Below are 23278 nucleotides of genomic sequence, written 5' to 3'. Positions count from 1 at the left end.
TCTTTTTGGCAGTTTGAGATTAGAGGCTGTGAACTTAGGGAGAGAAATCAAGAGCCATCATGCTTTTACCAGGCTGCTGCTGCTGCTAAGTCGCTTCAGTCATGTCCTAGAAGAGCTAAATTATGCTCTGTGGGGATCCACCTTGTACAGATCAAGTGGACAAAGACTGTTTCAGGGATGAACCCGCCTGCCAAAGAAGGAGACATTAGAGATGTGGGTTTGATCCCTGGGTCGGGAAGATCCCCTGCAGCAGGGCATGGCAACCCACTCCAGTATTCTTGCCTGGGGAATCACGTGGACAGAGGAGCCTGGCAGACTACATATAGCCCATTGGGGTCGCATAGAGCCAGACATGGTTGAAGAGACCCAGCAACACAACACACACACACACAGGAAGCTCAGTGCCGTACTCTGTAACACCTAGAGGGGTGGGGTAGAGTGAAGAGTGGGAAGAGAGGTTCAGGAGGGAGGGGATATATGTATGCTTGTGATGGATTCATGTTGTTGTATGACAGAGGTCAACACAAATTGTAAAGCAATAGTCCTCCGATTAAAGACAAATTAAAAAGAAAAAAGAATGTGTTGCACTGTTAGTGAATAGTTGGGTCCAGAAAGCTTGGAAATAAAACACACAAGTCCCTTCCACTGAGAAAGTCTGCAAATGTTAGCTTTTCCTTTACTGTGTCAACCTAGGCTTTTCCTATAGCTTTTTTAAAAGATGTATTTTTAATTGAAGGATAATTGATTTACAGTATTGTGTTGGTTTATCCCATACATCAACATGAATCAGCCATTGGTTTGCATATGTCCCCTCCCTCGCACCCCTCTAGGTTGTCACAGAACTCCAGTTTAAGTTCCCTGAGGCATACAGCAAATTCCCACTGGTGATCTGTTTTACATATGGTGGTGTGTGTATATGTTTCCATGATACTCTCTCCGTTTGTCCCCTATAGTTTTTTTACCTTCCCGTTCTCTCGGTGTGTACCTTGGTGGTTATGGCATTAGTTTCCGCTAATATTCACATTATTCAGAAGAGACAGGGTTTTCTGTGGATAAATAGACAGGCAAGGCAGCCTGGTGGCCCAGAGAAGACAGACAGCTCCAGAGAGCATAGGAAGATGTGAGAAGAAGCAGCTTTGAAGGAAACCTCTCTAAAAACAAAAGCAGCACCAAGTGGGGCCGGAGGACGGAGAGGCAGGCAGCAGGCTGGGGGTGGGCTTTGAGGAGGTGGTCAGGGAGGCCTTCTTGAGAACATGACATCTGGGCAGAGACTTGAAGGACATCAGGGAGTGAGCCAACACATTCACATCTCCAAACAGCCTCATGAGAGGCCGGTTTATCCTCCTTTCATATATAAGGAGATGAGAACTTGCATGAGCTGTCCGCGTCCTCCAATTCTAGGAACTGGCAGGGGACCCTTCCTGGTTTGTAGGGCTGCCTTGGATGAGCTGCCCTGGGGGTTAAAATGCAGGTTCCCACTCCACTCCAGTTACCCTAAATCCACACAGTGAACGAACTCTTGTAATTCCAAGAGATAGGATGGCAGCTAGGCGAGTCTAAGTTATGTAGGCAGGACTGGAAGTAGGAGATGCTGATGTGCAAAAAGGACCAGGGAGATACACCCTACTGTATATAAGAGAAACAACAAGGACCTACTGTATAGCACAGGGAACTGTGTTCAGTATCTTTCTGTTTTTGTGGCTGTTCTGGGTCTTCGCTGCTGCGTGGGCTTTTCTCTAGTAGCAGTGAATGGGGGCTGTTCTCTGGTTGTAGTGCTGCAGCTTCTCATCGTGGTGGCTTCTCTTGTTGCGGGGCACTGTCTCTAAGTCACATGAGCTTCAATAGTTGCAGCATGCGGGCTCAGTAGTTGTGGCTCCTGGGCTGTAGAACACAAGCTCAATAATTGTGGCTCACAGGCTTACCTGCTCAGTGGCATGTGGAATCCTCCTAACAGAGAGATCAAACCTGTGTCTCCTGCATTGGCAGGTGGATTCTTTACCACTGAGCCACCAGGGAAGTACTGTATTCACTTCAGTTCAGTTCAGTCCCTCAGTAGTGTCCAACTCTTTGCGACCCCATGGACTGCAGCACGGTAGGCTTCCCTATCCATCACCAACTCCCAGAGCTTACTCAAACTCATGTCCATTGACTCAGTGATACCACCTAACCATTTCATCCTCTGTCTTCTCCTTCTCCTCCTGCCCTCAATCTTTCCCAGAATCAGGGTCTTTTCAAATGAGTCAGTTCTTTGCATCAGGTGGCCAACGTGTTGGAGTTTCAGCTTCAGCATCAGTCCTTCCAATGAATATTCAGGACTGATTTCCTTTAGGATGCACTGATTGGATCTCCTTGCAGTCCAAGGGACTCTCAAGAGTCTTCTCTAACTTTTCTACAGTTCAAAAGCATCAATTCTTCAGTGCTCAGCTTTCTTTATGGTCCAACTCTTACAGCCATACATGACTACAAACCACAACTTTGACTGGACAGACCTTTGTCAGCAAAGTATTGCCCCTGTTTTTTTTTTTAATGTTTTTATTATTATTATTATTATTATTATTATTTTAATTTTATTTTATTTTTAAATTTTACATAATTGTATTAGTTTTGCCAAATATCAAAATGCTCCTGCTTTTTAATGTGCTGTCTAGGTTGGTCATAACTTTTCTTCCAAGGAGCAAGCGTCTTTTAATTTCATGGCTGCAGTCACCATCTGCTGTGATTTTGGAGCCCAAAAAATAAAGTCTCTCAGTTTCAATTGTTTCCCCATCTATTTGCCATGAAGTGATGGGACCAGATGCCAAGATCTTAGTTTTCTGAAGTTGAGTTTTAAGCCATTTTTTCACTGTCCTTGTTCACTTCCATCAAGAGGCTCTTTAGTTCTTCCTCGCTTTCTGCCATCAGGGTGGTGTCATCTGCATATCTGAGGTTATTGGTATTTCTCACGGAAATCTTTATTCCAGCTTGTGCTTCATCCAGTCCAGCATTTCACATGATGTACTCTGCATAAAAGTTAAATAAGCAGGGTGACAATATACAGCCTTGATGTACTCCTTTCCCAATTTGGAACCAGTCTGTTGTTCCATGTCCAGTTCTCACTGTTGCTTCTTGACCTGCCTACAGATTTCTCAGGAAGCAGGTCAGGTAATCTGGTATTCCCATCTCTTGAAGAATTTTCCACAGTTTGTTGTGATCCACATAGTCAAAGGCTTTGGCATAGTCAATAAAGCAGAAGTAGATTTTTTTCCAGAACTCTCTCGCTTTTTTGATGATCCAACAGATGTTGGCAATTTGATCTCTGGTTCCTCTGCCTTTTCTAAATCCAGCTTAAACATCTGGAAGTTCACAGTTCACGTACTGCTGAAGCCTGGCTTGGAGAATTTTAAGCATTACTTTACTAGCGTGTGAGATGAGTGCAATTGTGCTGTAGTTTGAGCATTCTTTGGCATTGCCTTTCTTTGGGATTGGAATGAAAACTGACCTTTTCCAGTCCTGTGGCCACTGCTGAGTTTTCCAAATTTGCTGTCATGTTGAATGCAGCACTTTCACAGCATCATCTTTCAGGATTTGAAATAGCTCAACTGGAATTCCATCACGTCCACTAGCTTTGTTCGTAGTGATGCTTCCTAAGGCCCATTTGACTTCGCTTTCCAAGATGACTGACTCTCGGTGAGTGATCACACCATCGTGGTTATCTGGGTCATGAAGATCTTTTTTGGATAGTTTTTCTGTGTATTCTTGTCACCTCTTCTTAATATCTTCTGCTTTTGTTAAGTCCATACCATTTCTGTCCTTTATTGGGCCCATCTTTGCATGAATTGTTCCCTTGGTATCTCTAATTTTCTTGAAGAGATCCCTAGTCTTTCCCATTCTATTGTTTTCCTCTATTTCTTTGCATTGATCACTGAGGAAGGCTTTCTTATCTCTCCTTGGTATTCTTTCTTTGGAACTCTGCATCAGGTATATCTTTCCTCTTCTCCTTTGCCTTCCACTTTTGCCTTCACTTTGCCTTCTCATTTTACTTTTCTTCTTTTCACAGCTATTTGTAAGGCCTCCTCAGACAACCGCTTGGCCTTTTTGCATTTCTTTTTCTTGGGGATGGTCTTGATCACTGCCTCCTATACAATGTCACGAATGAATCATCTATAGTGGAAAAGAATCAGAAAAAGAATAGGTTTACATATATGAGGTGATGGAATTCCAGTTGAGCTATTTCAAATCCTGAAAGATGATGCTGTGGAAGTGCTGCACTCAATATGCCAGCAAATTTGGAAAACTCAGCAGTGGCCACAGGACTGGAAAAGGTCAGTTTTCATTCCAATCCCAAAGAAAGTCAATGCCAAAGAATGCTCAAACTACAGCACAATTGCACTCATCTCACACGCTAGTAAAGTAATGCTTAAAATTCTCCAAGCCAGGCTTCAGCAATATGTGAACCATGAACTTCCAGATGTTCAAGCTGGTTTTAGAAAAGGCAGAGGAACCAGAGATCAAATTGTCAACATCCGCTGAATCATCAAAAAAGCAAGAGAGTTCCAGAAAAAAACATCTATTTCTGCTCTATGGACTATGCCAAAGCCTTTGACTGTGGGGATCACAATAAACTGTGGAAAATTCTTCAAGAGATGGGAATACCAGACCACCTGACCTGACTCTTGAGAAACCTATATGCAGGTCAGGAAGCAACAGTTAGAACTGGACATGAAACAACAGACTGGTTCCAAATAGGAAAAGGAGTACATCAAGGCTGTATATTGTCACCCTGCTTATTTAACTTATATACAGAGTACATCATGAGAAACACTGGGCTGGAAGAAGCACAAGCTGGAATCAAGATTGCCAGAAGAAATATCAATAACCTCAGATATGCAGATGACACCACCCTGATGGCAGAAAGTGAAGAGGAACTAAAAAGCCTCCTGATGAAAGTGAAAGAGGAGAGTGAAAAAGATGGCTTAAAACCAACTTCAGAAAACTAAGATCATGGCATCTGGTCCCATCACTTCATGGCAAATAGATGGGGAAACAATGGAAACTGAGAGACTTTATTTTTTGGGCTCCAAAATCATTGCAGAGGGTGACTGCAGCCATGAAATTAAAAGACGCTTGCTCCTTGGAAGAAAAGTTATGACCAACCTAGACAGCACATTAAAAAGCAGGGGCAATACTTTGCCGACAAAGGTCTGTCTAACCAAAGCTGTGGTTTTCCCAGTAGTCATGTGTGGATGTAAGAGTTGGACCATAAAAAAAGCTGAGTGCTGAAGAATTGATGCTTTTGAACTATGGAGAAGTTGGAGAAGACTCTTGAGAGTCCTTTGGACTGCAAGGAGATCAAACCAGTCCCTCCTAAAGGAAATCAGTCCTGACTATTCATTAGAAGGACTGATGCTGAAGCTGAAACTCCAACACTTTGGCCACCTGATGCAAAGAACTAACTCATTGGAAAAGACCCTGATGCTAGGAAGGATTGAAGGCAGGAGGAAAAGGGGACGGCAGAGGATGAGATGGCTGGATGGCATCAACAACTTGATGGACATGAGTTTGAGTAAGCTTGGGAGTTGGTGATGGACAGGGAAGCTTGGCATGCTGCAGTCCATGGGGTTGCAAAAAGTCAGACATGATTGAGTGACTGAACAGAGTGATACATATATGTATGTCTGAATCACTTTGCTGTACATCTGAACATTGTAAATTAATTATTTTTCGATTTTAAAAACTGTTCATTTTTCTCCATTTCCTTTTTTGTTACATTTTTAAAATTTTAATTAGAAGATAATTACTTAACAATATTGTGGTGGTTTTTGCCATACATCAACATGAGTCGGCCATAGGTATACATATGTCCTTTCCCTCTTGAACTCCTTTCTCACCTCCCTCCCCATCCCAGCTCTCTAGGTTGTCACAGAGCACTGGCTTTGGGTTCCCTGAGTCTTACATCAAACCTCCACTGGTTGTCTGTTTTACAAATGGTAACATATATGTTTCAATGCTGTCCTCTCCAATCATCGCACCCTCCCATTCCCCCACTGTGTCCAAAAGTCCGTTCTTTATGTCCGTGTGTCCTGTGCTGCCCTGCAGATAGGATTGTCAGTGCTATCTTTCTAGATTCCTTATATGTGTGTTAATATACAATGTTTTTCTTTCTCTTTCTGATTTACTTCACTCTGTGTAATAGGCTCTGGGTTCATCCACCTGATTAGAACTGACTCAGATGCATTTCTCTGTATAGTTGAGCAATTTTCCATTGTATATATGTAACATAACTTCCTTCCCTATCCACTCATCTGTCAATGGACGTCTAGGTTGCTTCCATGTACTAGCTATTGGAAATAGTGCTGCAGTGAACATTAGGGTACAGTGTGTCTTTTTCAATTAATGTTTCCTCCGGGTATATGCCCAGTAGTGGGATTTCTGGGTCATATGGCAGTTTATTCCTAGTTTTTTGTTTTTTTTTAAGGAATCTCCATACTGTTTTTCATAGTGGGTGAATCAATTTGTATCCACACCAACAGTGTAAGAAGGTTCTCTTTTCTCCATACCCTCTCCAGCACTTATTGTTTGTAGACTTTTTGATGATGGCCATTCTAACCAGTGTGAGATGACACCTTATTGTAGTTTTGATTTGCATTATAGCTCAGTTGGTAAAGAATCTGCCTGCAATGCAGGAGACCTGGGTTTGATTCCTGGGTCAGGAAGATCCCTTGCAGAAGGAAATGGCAACCCAGTCCAGTATTCTTGCTTGGAGAATCCCATGGACAGAGGATCCTGACAGGCTACAGTCCATGGGGTTGCAAGAATTGAACATGACTTAGTGACTCAACCACCACTAATGTGTGATGTTGAGCATCTTTTCATATGTTTGTTAGCCATCTGTATGTCTTCTTTGGAGAAATGTCTATTTAGGTCTTCTGCCCACTTTTTGACTGGGTTGTTTATTTTTCTGGTATTGAGCTGCATGAGCGTCTTGTATATTTTTCCTAACACCATACATGAAAACAAACTCAAAATGGATTAAAGACCTAAATGTAAGACCAGAAACTTAAAACTCTTAGATGAAAATATAGGCAGAACACTCTCTCACATAAATCAGAGCAAGATCCTCTATGACCCATGTCCTAGAGTAATGGAAATAAAAACAAAAATAACCAAACGGGACCTAATTAAACTTAAAAGCTTTCGCACAATGAAGGAAACCATAAGAAAGGTGAAAAGACAACCCTCAGCATGGGAGAAAATAATAGCAAACAAACCAACTGACAAAGAATTAATCTGCAAAATATATAAGCAGCCCATGTAGCTTAATACCAGAGAAAAAAATTTAAAAAAAAAAAAAGGATAAGCTGTCGTCAGTCTGGGGATGAAAAGTGGATGCAAACAGTTGGCATGTTGAGAGAGAAGAGCTAATTTTATTGGCCACATACTGCATTCTGAATGAGTGAATTAATGAACAGACACACACGTGGAATGTTTTCATCCTCATGAGCCTACAGGGTAGGTGTTCTTTATCATACCCTTTTTGTATAAATCAGAAGAATGAGGCACAAAAAAGTTAGGTGCTGATGGAGGTTGGGCCAGAAATGAGTGGCAGAATCAGGATTCCAAGCAGGCAGGCTGGCTGTCCTCAGCCATTGCACTGTCCTGCTTCTGTTAACCCTGCTGATACAGCACTTAGTGCGTGCTTACTATATACTCCAGGAGTTGCTCCAAGCACTTTGTGTTTGTGCTTTAGCTTGCTTGCTCCTCGTGACAACTGGATTACAGATGAGGGATCCTCACAGAAAGCTTCTGGTCGGTATGCAGATGCCAGCAGACTGGCTCCAGAGCCTGGCTGGCCACTGCTACACCCACTGTCTCTGAAGATTCAGGAGGGTTCTGAGTTGTATGAAACATGCAAAAGGTTTCAAAGAGAGAAAACTGGGAAAGCCTGTCGTAGAAGATGGACTGTTCAAAGCTCATCCTTCAAACAAGCATTGATGGGATGGAATCTTTTGGAAACTTTGTTAAATGAGAATCAGTACAAGCCTCCCCCCCACCTGCCAGATGCCTTCTCTTGGCATGAGGGAGAAATATATCAGGGTTAAGTGCCCAGCAGAGCAGACACTCTTGATATTAATAATATAATCATGTGTACCACCATAATCATGTGTAGAATTAGTCAAATGGTGGTGAGGATTGTTCCTGATGCTAACAGAGTACTTTCTGCTTCTCAGAAAGCTCTCAAGTCTGCTGCCCAATTCACGGTCATTATGGATGTTAGAGAGAGAAGGCTGCAGTGACATCATGGTCAAAGTTGCCAGAAAACACCAGATCCCACACACTATTGCATCATTTTCTCACAGGCCATGGATGGAAATCAGGCAAATTGGGCTTTCCTCAGGTTTAATTAAGCAGGAGAATCTAGCAAACAAAGACATACCTCACTCTTCATACAGTTTGTGTTTGCCTCAATATAAGAAACTCTCATTCTGTGCAGAACTACAAATTTTTTATAATGTACAAAGAAATTCATTTTCCTTTCATAACTATAGTTTCCATTTGTGGAGTGTTTACTGTAAAACAAAGACCATTTTAAATATCTTATTGAACTAGTTGAATAGCTCCTTATAGTCAGTTGCTGAGTCGTGTCCAACTCTTTGTGACTCTGTGGACTATAGCCTGCCAGGCTTCTCTGTCCATGGAATTGTCCAGGCAAGAATACTGGAGTGGGTTGCCATTTCCTTCTGGAGGGGATCTTCCCAAACCAGGAATCAAACCTGGGTCTCCTGCATTGCAGGTGGATTCTTTACTGTCTGAGCCACCACGGAAGCTCAAATATCTTATTGCTTCATCTCATTTAATCTTCACATAGTCATTTTGCAGATGGAAAAGCCAAGGATTACAGAGTCTAATTGGGTACATTAATTAATGTACCCAATGTCCCAAAGCCAAGAGGTGGGAGAGCAGAAACTCAAATGGAGGGCCCTCTGTCTAGAGTTGGAAGGAGAAATAGGAATCAGGTACACTGTAGAATCAAGAAAGCACTGAGACAGAAAGAAAAATACTGTCTGCTAAAATACAACAGCCTGGTGGGCTGCAGTCCATGGGGTCGCTAAGAATCGGACACGACTGAGCAACTTCACTTTCACTTTTCACTTTCATGCATTGGAGAAGGAAATGGCAGCCCACTCCAGTTTTCTTGCCTGGAGAATCCCAGGGACAGGGGATCCTGGTGGGCTGCCATCTGTGGGGTCGCACAGAGTCGAACACGACTGAAGCAACTTAGCAGCAGCAGCAGTGACTATAACAAAAAAGAAGCAGACTCACAGATACAGAGAACAGGCTCTAGTGGTTACCAGTGGGGAAGGAAGGGGCAATAGGAATAGCGAAGTAAGTGATCCAAGCTACTAGGTATAAAATAAGCTACCAAGATATATTGTACAACACAGGGAATATTGCCAATATTTTATAATAACTATGAATGAAGTATAACCTCTAAAAATCATGAATCACTGTATTGTACATCCATAATTTATATAATATCATACATCAACTATACTTCTATTTTAAAGAGAGAGAGAGAGAGAGAACTTACCCAGAACCCAAAACAAAAAGGAAAGGAAAGAAAGTACTGAATAGTCTCTTCCTGCCTGGTACTTCTGAACACTTCTGGATGCTTCTCTGGTACCGTCTGGTCATACCTCTTCCTTTCCATTTGGAGAGAGGGTATTTTCTCCGCCGTGGCAGTGCAAATCTGACTTTTTACAATGAGTGAGTCAGAACAAAATCTCTTCCTAACAGACTCTGCTGTATCTGAGGCATATCTTTCTCATCATGCTGAGAAGCTGCCAAGGACAGGACAGGGACTTAGAAGGCTCCGAGCGCATCCTTTTCCCTTGTCTCTCTTCACTGACCTCCTGCCATTCCTGTATCCTCCCAGGGGAGCACTTCACCTGTGTGTTCATATTCCAGCTCCGTTTGATCTCCTCCTTGGTGACAGATGGTCCAAGTGCTTTTATTACCTGATGTGGGATTTAACAGACTGCCAAGCAATGGGCTTAGCTTCATGGTTTTAATCATTTTGAAATGGAAAAACAGGAGTGAGGGTGCCCAGGCTTTAGTGGAAAATCCACGGACCATTTCCAAAGCGTCTCCCAAAAGGACCCTCAAACCAGATGACTCCTCTGCCTTGATGCCTTGATTGGGTGCTGCTGCCATGGGTGCCGAGTTTTGTTTTTAGTTACCAGCTGAATCATCTTGCAACCTGAAATTCATCCATGCCAGCCTGCATCTCTGCAAAGTCGACAATATTTCAGAACAGAATCACATTGTCCAAAAGACCCCAGTGCATGAAAGAAGCAAGTTTCCTCTTATTCAGAACCTTTTCTGTGAAAGCTCTCTTTCTGCCAAGCCACAGAAACTCAGTTCTGTTTTCTTTCCCACCTGTAAACAGCATACCCTCTCAGGAAGCGGAACAGCCATTGCTAGAGATCACAGGAATGAACAGCCAGATAACTGTAGATGTTCTTTATGTACAGGCAGACCTTTCTGTCAAAAGTGCATCTGGAGGTGAGCCTGCCCGCGCCCCCCCCCCGCCCCCCAAGAAAGAGTTAGGTTTGATGATTCCTTCTCTAGCTAACACTATCCTTCCTGATCAGATGATTTACCTTTGGCAACTTACACGTTTTAGCACCTACAAGCAGTAACTAGCCCAGAAAACTAGCCCAGGAAACAATGGCTTTATTAACATGGTTTCTTCACATCGATAACCAAGCCCAGCGTTGTCACGACCTGGTGAGTAAATTTCTGAAATGAATGACACAGTTATCTATTGAAATGAATTCAAGGAGCAAAATTTTTAAATGATGACACTTAAATATTCTTTTTTCCTTTTCTGCCCCCTCTCTCTCTCCTTCCTCCTCCCTTCTTTCCTTCCCTCCCTCTCTCTCCCTTTTCTTTCTGCCACCCCCTTAATCAGATTTGAAGTCCAGTAATTACTGAGTTCAGTTTTTTGACAGTCTGAGATCTGACAGTAATGCTAAAGTTGGAATTAGACAGACTCGCAGGCTCCCTTTGTTTCTGCATTTGACTATCAGTTGTCTTTTCTTAGTCTTTGATTCTCTGTTGTGAGTTTTGACTTGGTGCTTCTCTAAGACAGAATAATTTCTGTCAAGTTCTGGGAACTCCCCTCCTACCCGATGGAGAAGTTTTAGAGTGGGGGGGGGGATGCGCGCCCCGTGTCGAACTGTGCACTGGGTACAAATCTGCAGCACCTTCTATTAAAACGTAAAATGATCCGTTGAGTCATCCTCTCTCTGGTTTGACTCAGATGCTTTATGGTGCACTTTGCATGTCATTTCTCTGTAATGATTTCCCCATGGAGAAGGGCGTCTGATAGAATCCAGGCAGACTGAAGATTGCTCTGAGTCAAATGGATCTTTTATTCTTTGAGTATTAACCCTTATCTCTCAGTTTCCCATTCTTGCTTTTTCCCTGAAGGAACCTTAATGAAGTAAATAGGTTCTACCACCCTCATTTAGCCTCCTAATCACTGTTCATAATTTCTTCTCACATTAGCAGCGTGAGGCTCTAGGGTCATATTTCTCTGGCTGGAAGGGAACACCAGGAAAGAACAATTCACACAGATGCCCTGATAGAGAAAAATGGAGAAGGGAAATGACTTCTTTCTGTCCTCTAACTCCTAATGTGCAAGAAGCAAATGCTAATAGGAAGCAGAGATTGATGTATGAGAAATGAATATAAATGGAGAACACAGATACAAAGAAGTAGGATCGGAGACAAACTGGAAGTGACAAGATGGCCAAGGGTAGGAATGGATCTACCCCAGCGGAATAAATGGGGGCTTCGGCTATACCCTTAGCTGGGAGCTGGCCACAAAAGAACCAAAAGCAGGCATCAAAATATAGAAAAGACGAGCAAAGGAGATGATGGCAGAGTCGCATATTTCCAATCTCTCCATTCCTAATTCCACACTTCCTCCCTGCCCACACTTCTCCCTTACCCCCACCCCACCATCACCCAAACCCCACTGATGATAATTGTTTATCATGTTTTAATTTGGAATATAATTGCTTTACAGTATTGTATTAGTTTCTATTGTACAACAGTGTGAATCAGCCATATATATACATATATCCATTCCCTCTTTAAGCCTCTCTGCAAGCCCCCACATCCCACCCCTCTAGGTTATCACAGAGCACCAAACTCAGCTCCCAATGCTATACAACGGCTTCCACTAGATATCTATTTTACACATGATAGTGTATATAGTGGGTTTCCCTGGTGGCTCAGAAGGTAAATAATCTGCCTGCAATGCAGGAGACGTGGTTTGATCCCTGGGTCGGGAAGATCCCCTGGAGAAGGGAATGGCAACCCACTCCAGTATTCTTGCCTGGAGAATATGTCAGGGCTACTTTCTCAATTTGTCCCACTCTCTACTTGCCTTACCCCTTTGGGTCCATGTGTCCATTCTCTATGTCTGTGTCTCCATTCCTGCTCTGAAAATAGGCTCATCAGTACCACTTTTCTAGATTCCATATATATATATATATATATATATATATATATATATATGTGTTATTGTACGATATTTGTTTTTCTCCTTCTGACTTACTTGACTCTGTATGACAGAACTGTGTATCTTGAACAGTCTGGCATGGAATCCCTTTCCCCCATTGATTTCAAACCATGTAATTCCTTCATCTGCTTTTTGAAATGACAGTATATGTCCTATGTGATTGCTAAATCCAAATCATAACCTCTTCCTGGCTCCCGAACAGCCTGACATCACTGTTGTGTCACCTGACATCACTAGGTGGGGATTCCGATAGGAGGAGCTGATGAAGACCCCACTTGATTTGAAAACTACAGTTTCTGAGAACCCATCCTGCACACCACAACCCTCTTTGAGGGGAGCGGGATGAGAAGAGAGCAAGGTGTTGAATCATTGTTCAGTCCCAGTGGGCACTGCATCCCATTGATATGAACAAATTGGCCCTTGATTCATCCTGCCTTTGGGTTGGTTGACTTGTTTTTAAGGAGAAAAAGTTTGGATTGTTTTGGGGAAAGTCTTCCTTTCTTGTTCATCTTTCCCAAAAGTTTTGTGGTGGTATTTCTCCATTCCAATCAGCTATGTTATTTTGAGCATCTCTAACTTCCAAAAAAAAAAAAAGATTTTTCAAGACTGTACTTAGAAAAACTCACATTTCAAGTTTTTCTTAAACTTTCTATACTTTCACAGAACCATTGAAATTAAAACTAGAAATACCTTGGAGGTCACCTAGTCCATTTCCTCATTTTATAGATAAGGGAGTGGAAGTGCATTGAAGTGATTGGGTTTTCATAGAGAGAAGATGAAACATGAGATCTCTGAAAAGAGGCTTGTTTGGAAATAAGCCTGTTCTCAGATGTCTCACCACCTCCTGAAGGGCCTTGTCCCTGTATTCTGCCCATTTTTGAAGATTCTTATTTAAAATGTCCAGCTAGATTTGATTGCCTTTAAGGTCCCTTCAGACCTTAAATTGTAGGTTGTAAGATGTGGGAGGGATTTGAGGGCAGGAGGAGAAGGGGACGACAGAGGATGAGATGGCTGGATGGCATCACTGACTCAATGGACATGAGTTTGAGTGAACTCCGGGAGTTGGTGATGGACAGGGAGGCCTGGCGTACCTGTGATTTGTGGGATCGCAAGGAGTCGGACATGACTGAGTGACTGAACTGAACTGAAGATGTGGGTATGTATTTTTCTTTAAAACCCAAGTCCACCCCAGGACCTTTGTAGTTAAGTCACTGAACCTGAGGCAGGGAACTTGAGCTGTAAACTCGTTCCTAAAATCTTCCATTTAGAGCAAGAGGGCTCAGTGGTGAAGAGTCTGCCTGCAATGCAAGAGATGCTGGTTAGATCCCTGGGTCAGGAAGATCCCCTGGAGTAGAAAATGGCAACCCATTCCAAAATTCCATGGACAGAGGAGCCTGATAGGCTCCATTCCATGGAGTTTCAAAGAGTTGGATACAACTGAGTGTCTGAGGACATAATCATAGGATTTTTTACTGATAAAATACAATGTAGAAAAAGAAAAGTGCATAAGCAAATGTGTAATTCAATAACAAGCAAACAAATATCTGCCTATCACTGATGTCAAGAAATAAAACTTTGTGACAGCACCCCTGAGACCTTCCCAGTACCACTTTCCAATAAGTCTTTCCCTTCTGTGTCTTTTTCTTTTTTCTGTTTTTATTTTTTGGCCCTGTTACATTGCATGTGGGATCTTAGTTCCCAGACCAGGGATTGAACCAGTGCTCCCTCAATTGAGAGCGTGGAGTCTTAACCACTGGCCCACCAGGCAAGTCCTGAGTCCTGTTTTTAATTTCACCCTCTATGTGTGTATCTGTAGATACTGAAGTTTTATCTGTTTTTGAACTTGATGTCCATGGAATCCAACCATGTTGTTATTTTGTGCCTTGCTTTTCTAGCTCAGTACTCAATGTTAGGTTTGTGAGATTTGTCCATTTTGCATATGACTCTAATTTACTCTATATTCTTCCATTAAAACAATATATGCATATACCTCAGTGTGTTTTTTTCATTCTGCTACCAGCTGACATTGCGTTGTTTCCAGTTAGAAGCTGAACAGCACTGCCCTGACCACTCTTGTCCAGAGTTCTGCTACAGACATGCAGAAGCATCACTCTGTGTAGTCTCAGAACGGAATTACTGAATGACAGTCTTCATTAGATAATGCCAAAGTGTTTCCCAAAGAATCTGAACCAGTGGTCAGTGTGTGAGTCCCTGGGGCTTTATATCTTCACAAACACTTGATTTATCTAATTTTCTAATTCTTTCCAGTATTGTGGATATATAGTAAATCTTTAGTTCTTTATTGCCTTTAAATTATTACATACTACCTGCTGCCAACATTCTAGTATTTCTTCTAGCTCAGCCTCTGTATCATACTGTGCCTCTACAAATAGTTTACTTTTTTTTTTTTTAATGAAGCCATAGCATGAATGTACTTTTGTTTTTGTTTGTGTTTGGCCACACCACTCAGCATGCGAGATCTTAGTTCCCGGGCCAGCGATGGTACCCGCACTCCCTGCGGTGAAAGTGCAGTCTTAACCACTGGACTGCCAAGGAAGGCCTCCAGTTTACTTTTGAAAATGGAAATGCTAGTCATTGTCACTAATATTATGTTACCCGATAGTTTGAAAGTTTCGATTCTTTTTTATTTGGCTCTGTTAGCATAAGAAGTAAACCAACAACATCAACAGCTAAAATTACCCTTGAAATTGGGGCCTGTTATGATGGTTCCTAATTTTTTTCAACTGCACAGTAAAAACCATTGTCACAAACTGTTTCAGTAAATTGAACTTCCTCCTGAAAGGTCAAGGAAAATGGAAGTTTATGTTGAAGTAGGAGAACCATTCAGAGCTATTAAGGATTTGATGATATAATTCTAAGTGCTTCCTCCTAATAACGGCCTTAAATTTCAGTTCCCTAGCCACTAACTAGTACACACGCAGATGGAGTGTTTGAGTAAATAAAGAACATGGAACGTTTTAGTGTTCCATGTCAGGCCCTCAATTTAGCTATCTAAAGGCATTAGAGACATTAAGTGACAGGCACTGCAGTTTTCCATTAGAAAATGCCAAAATTGGATTGCTTTCCACTTTAAGTAAGAAGTTTGAGTCCTGATGCGATTGAAAAGTGTTTCCAATCCCAAAGTAATAACTTCGTAATTTTAATGGCACAGTGCACTCTAAAACTTCTATAGACTTGATAACTTTCTTTTATATAAACTAACCCTTACAGTTCTGTAGTAAGTGACTTTTAAAGAATGCTTCATAAGAGCAGAAATTTACTCAGCAAATACTAAATAATTTAGTGTTTGATTCACAGAAGTGTTTACTTAATGCACTGTTTCTAGGAGAAGTGTGGTTGGAATTTCAAGTGAAATGGTTTGTAATTTGGTCTTTTTCATTACCTGCAAGGCGTATTCATGTCTTCTCTTATGAAACATTGTAAACATGACACATTATCTGAAAAACTTAATGGTCCACTTTGTGAATTGCAACTTTTCAGGTTTCCCATTGTAGTTCTTTTTCTTTTCTTGGCTTTTCGATGTAGACTTTTACCTTCAGAACTAAGTGTTAGACGTTTTAATTTCTGAATATGACCCAATAGTGAGTGAAGAGTGAACGAGGGAGTTAACAAGTGAGTCTGTATTCATTAACACTTCATCTTTGAATGATAAGAGTTGTGGTCTGTGTAGCTTTTTGAGAGGATGAGCATACTCTGATAAAATTATACTAATTATCTCTTACTGCCAAACCATATGATAGGATGATTGGGGTATATGTGTGTGTACTTGTGCAGCTGGGGGGTTTTTTGGCCTACAAAAAGAAGAATGAGATCCAGCCAAAACCCAAATCAGAACCTTTGGAAAGCTTCCTTACAATCTGATTTCAGCTAATGTCTGCACACTTTAACACATTGTCTAATGCTTAGCGTAAAGACTGGCTGTCAGATTCCTATATGCTATTCTGGGCTGTTACTCACTACAAAGTACTTCATTCTTAGATCCCATGGGTCCTGCTACAGATTTCAGGATTTGCTGCATTAGGGGGAAAAATGTGTTTTTACATTAGAACGGCAGGTAAAAAAAGAAAATAGAACATAATGCATTGATAGGAGAACCAGATTTCTGGTTGGCATTGGTCAGTCCAAAACAGACAAGTTAGACAGAATTCCTAGAAGAGCACCAATGATAACTGGAGCATGGGAAAGGCTGACTGATTTCTAAAAGAAGAAGAGAAACAGCGTGTTCCATTATGCTTGAAGAGGGGCCAACAGGGAGGGGTATGATAAGCTCTGGTAGGGATGTAAAAACCAAGAGGCACAGGGTGGGCTTGGCATGGCATTGGAAGGATTATCCAGGAATAATGTAATAAAGTCAAGAAAATCCTCAGACATATTAGAGTCTAGCAACAGCTTCATGGGAATGATAGATATTTTTTCCTTTTTGTTATAGTCACTAGTATGTTGTATTTTTTTTTTTTTAGATTCCACATACAAGTGATATCAATACAGTATTTGTCTTTCTCTGTCTGACTTATTTCACTTAGCACAATATCCTCCAAGCCCATCTATGTTACTGCAAATGGAAAATTTTCATTCTTGTTATGTCTGAATAGTATTCCATTGTGTGTCTGCATGTGTATATACCTACATATATATATATATATGTTTGTGTGTGTGTGTGTATTCTGGCCTGGAGACTTCCATGGACTGTATGGTCCATGGGGTCACAAAGAGTCAGAAATGACTGAGTGACTTTCACTTCACTTCACTTCACACACATACATATCCTTTCTTTATCTTCTCTATTCATCTGTTGATTGACTCTTAGGTTGCTTCCATGTCTTGGCTATTGTAAGTAGTGCCGCTATGAACATTGGAGTGCATGTATCTTTTCAAATGAGCGTTTTCTCCAGGTATATGCCCAGGAGTAGGATTGCTGGATCATATGGTAGTTCTCTTTTTAGTTTTTCAGGGAACTTCCATACTGTTTTCCATAGTAGCTGCACCAATTTACATTCTCACCAATAGTGTAAAAGGGTTGCCTTTTCTCCACACCCTGTCCAGCATTTATTATTTGTAGACTCTTGCGTGTGTGTGCATGTGTTTATTTTTAAATTTATTTTTAATTGGAGAATAATTGCTTTCCAATGTTGTGTTGGTTTCTGATACATCAACACGAATCAACCATAGGTACACATATTATTTGTAGATTTTTTGTTGATGGACTTTCTGACTGTTGTGAGGTGATACTTCATTGTTGTTTTGATTTGCATTTCTCTAATAATTAGTGATGTTGAACATCTTTTCCTGTGATTTTTGGTCATTAGTATGTCTTCTTTGGAGAAATGTGTATTTAGAGCTGCTGATTTTTTGATTGGGTTGTTTGCTTGTTGTTTGATATTGAGTTGTGTGAGATTTTTATATATTTTGGATATTAACCCCTTGTCAGTCACATCATTTGCATATATTTTCTCCTATTCTGTAGGTTGTCTTTTTGGTTTTTTTTTATGGTTTCCTTTGCTGTGCAAAAACATTTAAGTCTAATTAGATCCCATTTGTTTATTTTTGTTTTTATTTCCTTTGCTTTATGAGACAGATCCAAAAACTATTGCCAGAATTTATATCAAAGAGTGTTCTGCTTGTGTATTCTTCTAGGATTTTTATGTTCTTAAATTTGTGTCCTTAATCCATTTTGAGTTTATTTTTATATATGATGTGACATTAATTTTATAAAGAGTGACATTTTAATATCATTCTTTCTAGTTTCCCCAGCACCAGTTACTGAATGAAGAGACTGTCTTTTCTCCATTGTATATTCTTGCCTCCTTTATCATAGATTAATTGGCCATAAATGTGTGAGTTTATTTCTGAGCTCTTTATACTGTTCCATTGATCTATGTGTCTGTTTTTTGTGCCAAGATCATACTGTTTTGATTACTTTAGCTTTTACTATAGTCTGAAGCTAGGGAGCATGATGCCTCCAGTTGTGTCCTTTCTCAAGATTGTTGTGGTAATTCATAGTCTTTAGTGTTTCCATAAAATTTTTTAAATTATACTTTAGATCTGTGAAAAATCCCCTTGGTATTTTATAGGAATTGCATTGAATCTGTAGATTGCCTTGGGTAGTATGGTCATTTTAACAGTACTAATTATTCCAGTCCTAGAACACAGTATAGCTTTCCAGCTATTTCTGTCATCTTCTGTTTCTTCTGTCAGTATCTTTTAAAAAATACTTAGTTTATTTATCTATTTGGCTGTACTGAATCGTTAGTTGAGGCACGCGAACTCTTAGCTGCAACATGTGAGATGTAGCTCCCTGATCAGGGATCTAAGCCAGGCCCCCTGCATTGGGAGCATGGAGTTAGCCCCTGGACCACCAGAGAAATCCTCCATCAGTATCTTACAGTTTTCCCATTACACGTCTTTTACCTCCTTGGGTAGGTTTATTCCTATTTTTTTATTTTTGATGCAATAGTAAATGAGATTGTTTCCTTAATTTCTTGTTCTGATTTTTCATTGTTAGTGTACAGAAATGCAACAGGTTTCTGTATATTAATTTTGTATCCTGTAACTTTACTGTATTAATTGATGAGTTCTGGTAGTTTTCTGGTGGCATCTTTAGGGTTTTCTATGTATAGTATGTCATCTGCAGAAAGAGACCATCTTACACATGAACTAGAATCTGAGAATCCACGTGCTGCCTTGACTTCATCACTATTGATGACTGTTCCTGCCTGGTAGGTGAACCCTTGTCCAATCCTGCCATATAGCAGTCAGCCCCACTCAGACCTCAGTGGAACTCCACATTGGGTTCCCAGGTGACATATTTGTTTAGTGTATATCCCCTTGCTCAGCCATGGTTCCTAGAACAAACCTCTGGGCTAAGATACATAGGACTAGAGGAACTGGTGGCATCAGCTCCACATATTATGCTAAAATGTCCCTCTAGGTTTGAATTCTCCATTTCCTAACAATAACTTCTCTTCAGGGGTCTTGTTCCCTCCATTTCATCCAGGATACCATGGTCTAGCCTATCAGATCTTCCTCACTTGAAACCTGTGTGAGCAGAGGCTGGGTTTCTGGTTCCTTCTCTCCCAGCAGGCTTTTTTGTCTGTTTGTGTTTTATGTGTTATTTGTGTGAAAAGTACTATAAATCTATTGCAGTGCAGTACCCTATAACCGACTGTGTTAGTTGTGTACCTTGGCTAACTTTGTTGAACTTAAGAACAAATTGGACTTATGAACATGCTCTTGAAACGGAACTCATTTGTATGTAGGGAACTCACTGTTGATGTATTTCCAAATAATATATGCATCAAGGAAGAAATCAAAATGAAAATTAGAAAGTATTTTGAACTGAAGGAAAATAAAAGCTCAACATTTCAAAATTTGTGAGGTGCTGCTAAAGTATCTAGAGTGAAATGTATAGCTTTCATTAGAAAAGATGAAAGATCTCAGATCAATGAATTCAACTTCCACCTTAGGAGACTGGTAAAGAAGAGCAAATTAAACCCAAAGTAAGCACAAGAAAGGATATAATAATGAGAGCAGAATTCAGTATAATAGAAAACAGAAAGTAATCAACTTAAGCAAAAGCTTGTTCTTTGAGAATATCAATAAAATTGATAAACCTTGAGCCAAAGTGATCAGGAAAAAAAAATGACACAAATTTCTAGTATCTAGAGGGTGAGAGGTGCCATTGGTACAGATTTTACTGATATTAAAGGAAAATAAGGAAATATTATGTGTAACTTTCGGAGAAGGCAATGGCACCCCACTCCAGTACTCTTGCCTGGAAAAGCCCATGGACGGAGGAGCCCAGTAGGCTGCAGTCCATAGGGTCGCTAAGAGTTGGACATGACTAAGCGACTTCACATTCACTTTTCACTTTCATGCATTGGAGAAGGAAATGGCAACCCACTCCAGTGTTCTGGCCTGGAGAATCCCAGGGACGGGGGAGCCTGGTGGGCTGCTATCTATGGGGTCACACAGAGTCAAACATGACTGAAGCGACTTAGCAGCAGCAGCAGCAGCATGTGTAACTTTATGCCAATAAATTTGACAATAGTTTTTAAATTGAATTTATAATTAAAACTCTAGGCCCTGAAATGTCTATGGGAACTGATAAGCAAGTTATACAAAGCTGCAGGATACAACATGAATATGCAAAAATAATTTATGTATCTATATACTCACAATGAAAAATCAGAAATGTAAGTTAAAAACAAAACCATTGCTAATTGTATTAAAAATATTAATATCTAGTTGTAAATCTGACAAAAGATGTGACCTTGGTTTGTGCAAAGGGGTTTTTAGATATGACACCAAAAGCATGCTCCATTAAAGAAAAAATTGCCCACTGGACTTCATCAAATGAAGACTTTCTGCTTTTTGAAAGACATTGATAAGAGAATAAAACGACAAGCTACAGACTTGGAGAAAACATTTGCAAATCACATACTTGATAGACTTTTATTAAGAACTTTTATAAAGAATGTTCAAAACTCAGTAATAAGGAAACAACCCAGTATAAAATGGGCAAAGCATCTCTCCAGAGAAAAGGTATGAAAGTGGAAGTGTTAGTCGCTTGGTCGTACCCGACTCTGCGACCTCATGGACTATAAGCCTACCAGGCTCCTCTGTCCATGGGATTCTCCAGGCACGAGAACTGGACTGGCTGCCATTTCCTTCTCAAGAGGATCTTACTGACTCAGGGATCAAACTCGGGTCTCCTGCACTGCAAACAGTACCATCTGAGCCACCAGGGAAGCCCCAACACATCACTCAACGTGGGACATGAACCCGCGACTCTGAGATTAAATGCTCTACTGAGAAAATGGATAGATGACAAATAAGCACATGAAAGATTCTCAATGTCTTCAGTCACTGGAGAAAAGCAAACTGAAATCACTGAGAGATGCCACAATGCACCTATTATAACTACCAAACTTAGAAAGGCTGACCATACCACATGGTGGCAAGGATGGGAAAGAAGTGAACGCTCATCCATTGCCATTGAAAATGTAAAATGGCATAGCGGCTTTATAAAACAGGGGCTGTTTCTTGATAAGTTAGACTTACACATACCAAATGATCCATCAATTCTATCTCTAGGTGTTTACATGAGAGAAATGAAAGCTTACATTCATACAGAGATTTATACACTAATCCAAAGGAGCTTTATTTATAACAACCCAAAGCTGGAAATACCCAAATATCCATCAGTAGGTGAATGGAGGAGTGCAAGGGAGAGATTATTAAGGGATGTAAAGAGACTTGGTGGTGAAGAATATGTTCAGTGTATTGATTGTGATTATGGTTTCAAAATCCATGGATTTTGGTATTTGTGGGCAGTCCTGGAGTCAATTCCAGTGGATACCAAGGGACTACTGTTTTTGGAGAATACATTTTTGGACTTCCCAGGTGGCACTAGTGGTAAGGAACCCACCTGCCAGTGCAGGAGACATAAGAGACACAGGTTCCACCCCTGGGTGGGGAAGATCCCCTGGAGAAGGAAATGGCAACCCACTCCAGTATTCTTGCCTGGAGAATCCCATGGACACAGAAGCCTGGCGGTCTACAGTCCATAGGGTCGCAGAGAGTTGGACACAACTGAAGTGACTTAGTATTGTTTCACAGTTGTGAGTATCTGCCAGAATATGTCAAGATTGCATGCTCTAGGCTATGCAATTTTATGGTGTGTTAAAACTCCTTAAAAAATCAATAAGAAGGCCTTCTGCCTTCTCTGGCAGTCTTATAGTTAAGGCTCCATGCTTCCACTGCAGGGAACATGGGTTCAATCCCTGGTCAAGGAACTAAGATCCCGAATGCCAGGCAATACCGCCAAAAAATTGTTTAAATTTTTTTTTTAATGAAATAAATAAGAATAAAGCCAAAAAGAAAGTAAGACTCCCTATTGAAATTCATACTGGTGTAAACATGACTGGAAAACTGTTGCATGCTAAGTCACTTCAGTCATGTCTGACTCTTGTGACCCCATGGACTGTAGCCTGCCAGGCTCCGCTGTCCATGGGATTTTCCAGGCAGGAATACTGGAGTGAGTTGCCATTTCCTGCTTTAGGGGATCTTCCTGACCCCAGGGATCAAACCTACATCTCTTATGTCTCCTGCATTGGCTGGTGGGTTCTTTACCACTAGCACAACTGTTAGGTAAATTAATGAGATTTTTTTAATTTGTCAGTGGACACTTTTTAAAGCAAAGAACCCCTTTGTACAAGTAGTCTTCACTGTTGAATGTATCTTTTTTTTTCTGCTAATGTGATATACTGTATTTCCTTGGAGAGAGTGTACATGCAGTCTGCTGGAGTAATGACAGCACACTTCCACTTCTTCTCAAGAGCCTTTCGTGACAGTAGCAGCATTATGGTAGCTGTGCGTTGTCTAAAGTGGTGGAGGGCAATTGTGATAGATAAGTGGCTACATCCACTCCATCATACACAGTCCGTTTAGTTCCCATGTTAAATTATGCATTGTGATTAGATGTTTAACCTCTTGGCGTCTTGGCCAAATTTCAGCCCAGAAACTTAAACACTTGCTTCATCAAGGCAGCATTGCCAATACTTCTGAATGATTCATTTCCTCTTAACACAAAGCTCAGTTAATACTTGCACTGGGACTGAGCATGTGTGAAAGTTCCCTTTCAGTCCACGAACAAAATCAAAACTACCAAGTTTTAAAGTGGGTATG

General features: G+C 40.9%; 1 protein-coding gene across 7 annotated transcripts in view; it reads left to right on the top strand.

Annotated features, from left to right (window-relative positions):
• BACH2 (BTB domain and CNC homolog 2) overlaps positions 1-23278 on the top strand; it is a 391493-nt gene that overhangs the window by 280339 nt on the left and 87876 nt on the right. The window lies entirely within an intron of this gene.

Source organism: Bubalus bubalis, chromosome 10 (assembly GCF_019923935.1).
Source record: "Bubalus bubalis isolate 160015118507 breed Murrah chromosome 10, NDDB_SH_1, whole genome shotgun sequence".
In the NCBI taxonomy this organism is placed as follows: Eukaryota; Metazoa; Chordata; class Mammalia; order Artiodactyla; family Bovidae; genus Bubalus; species Bubalus bubalis.
The sequence above is the reverse complement of the archived record's forward strand: the minus strand, read 5'-3'. Positions and strand labels throughout refer to the sequence as shown.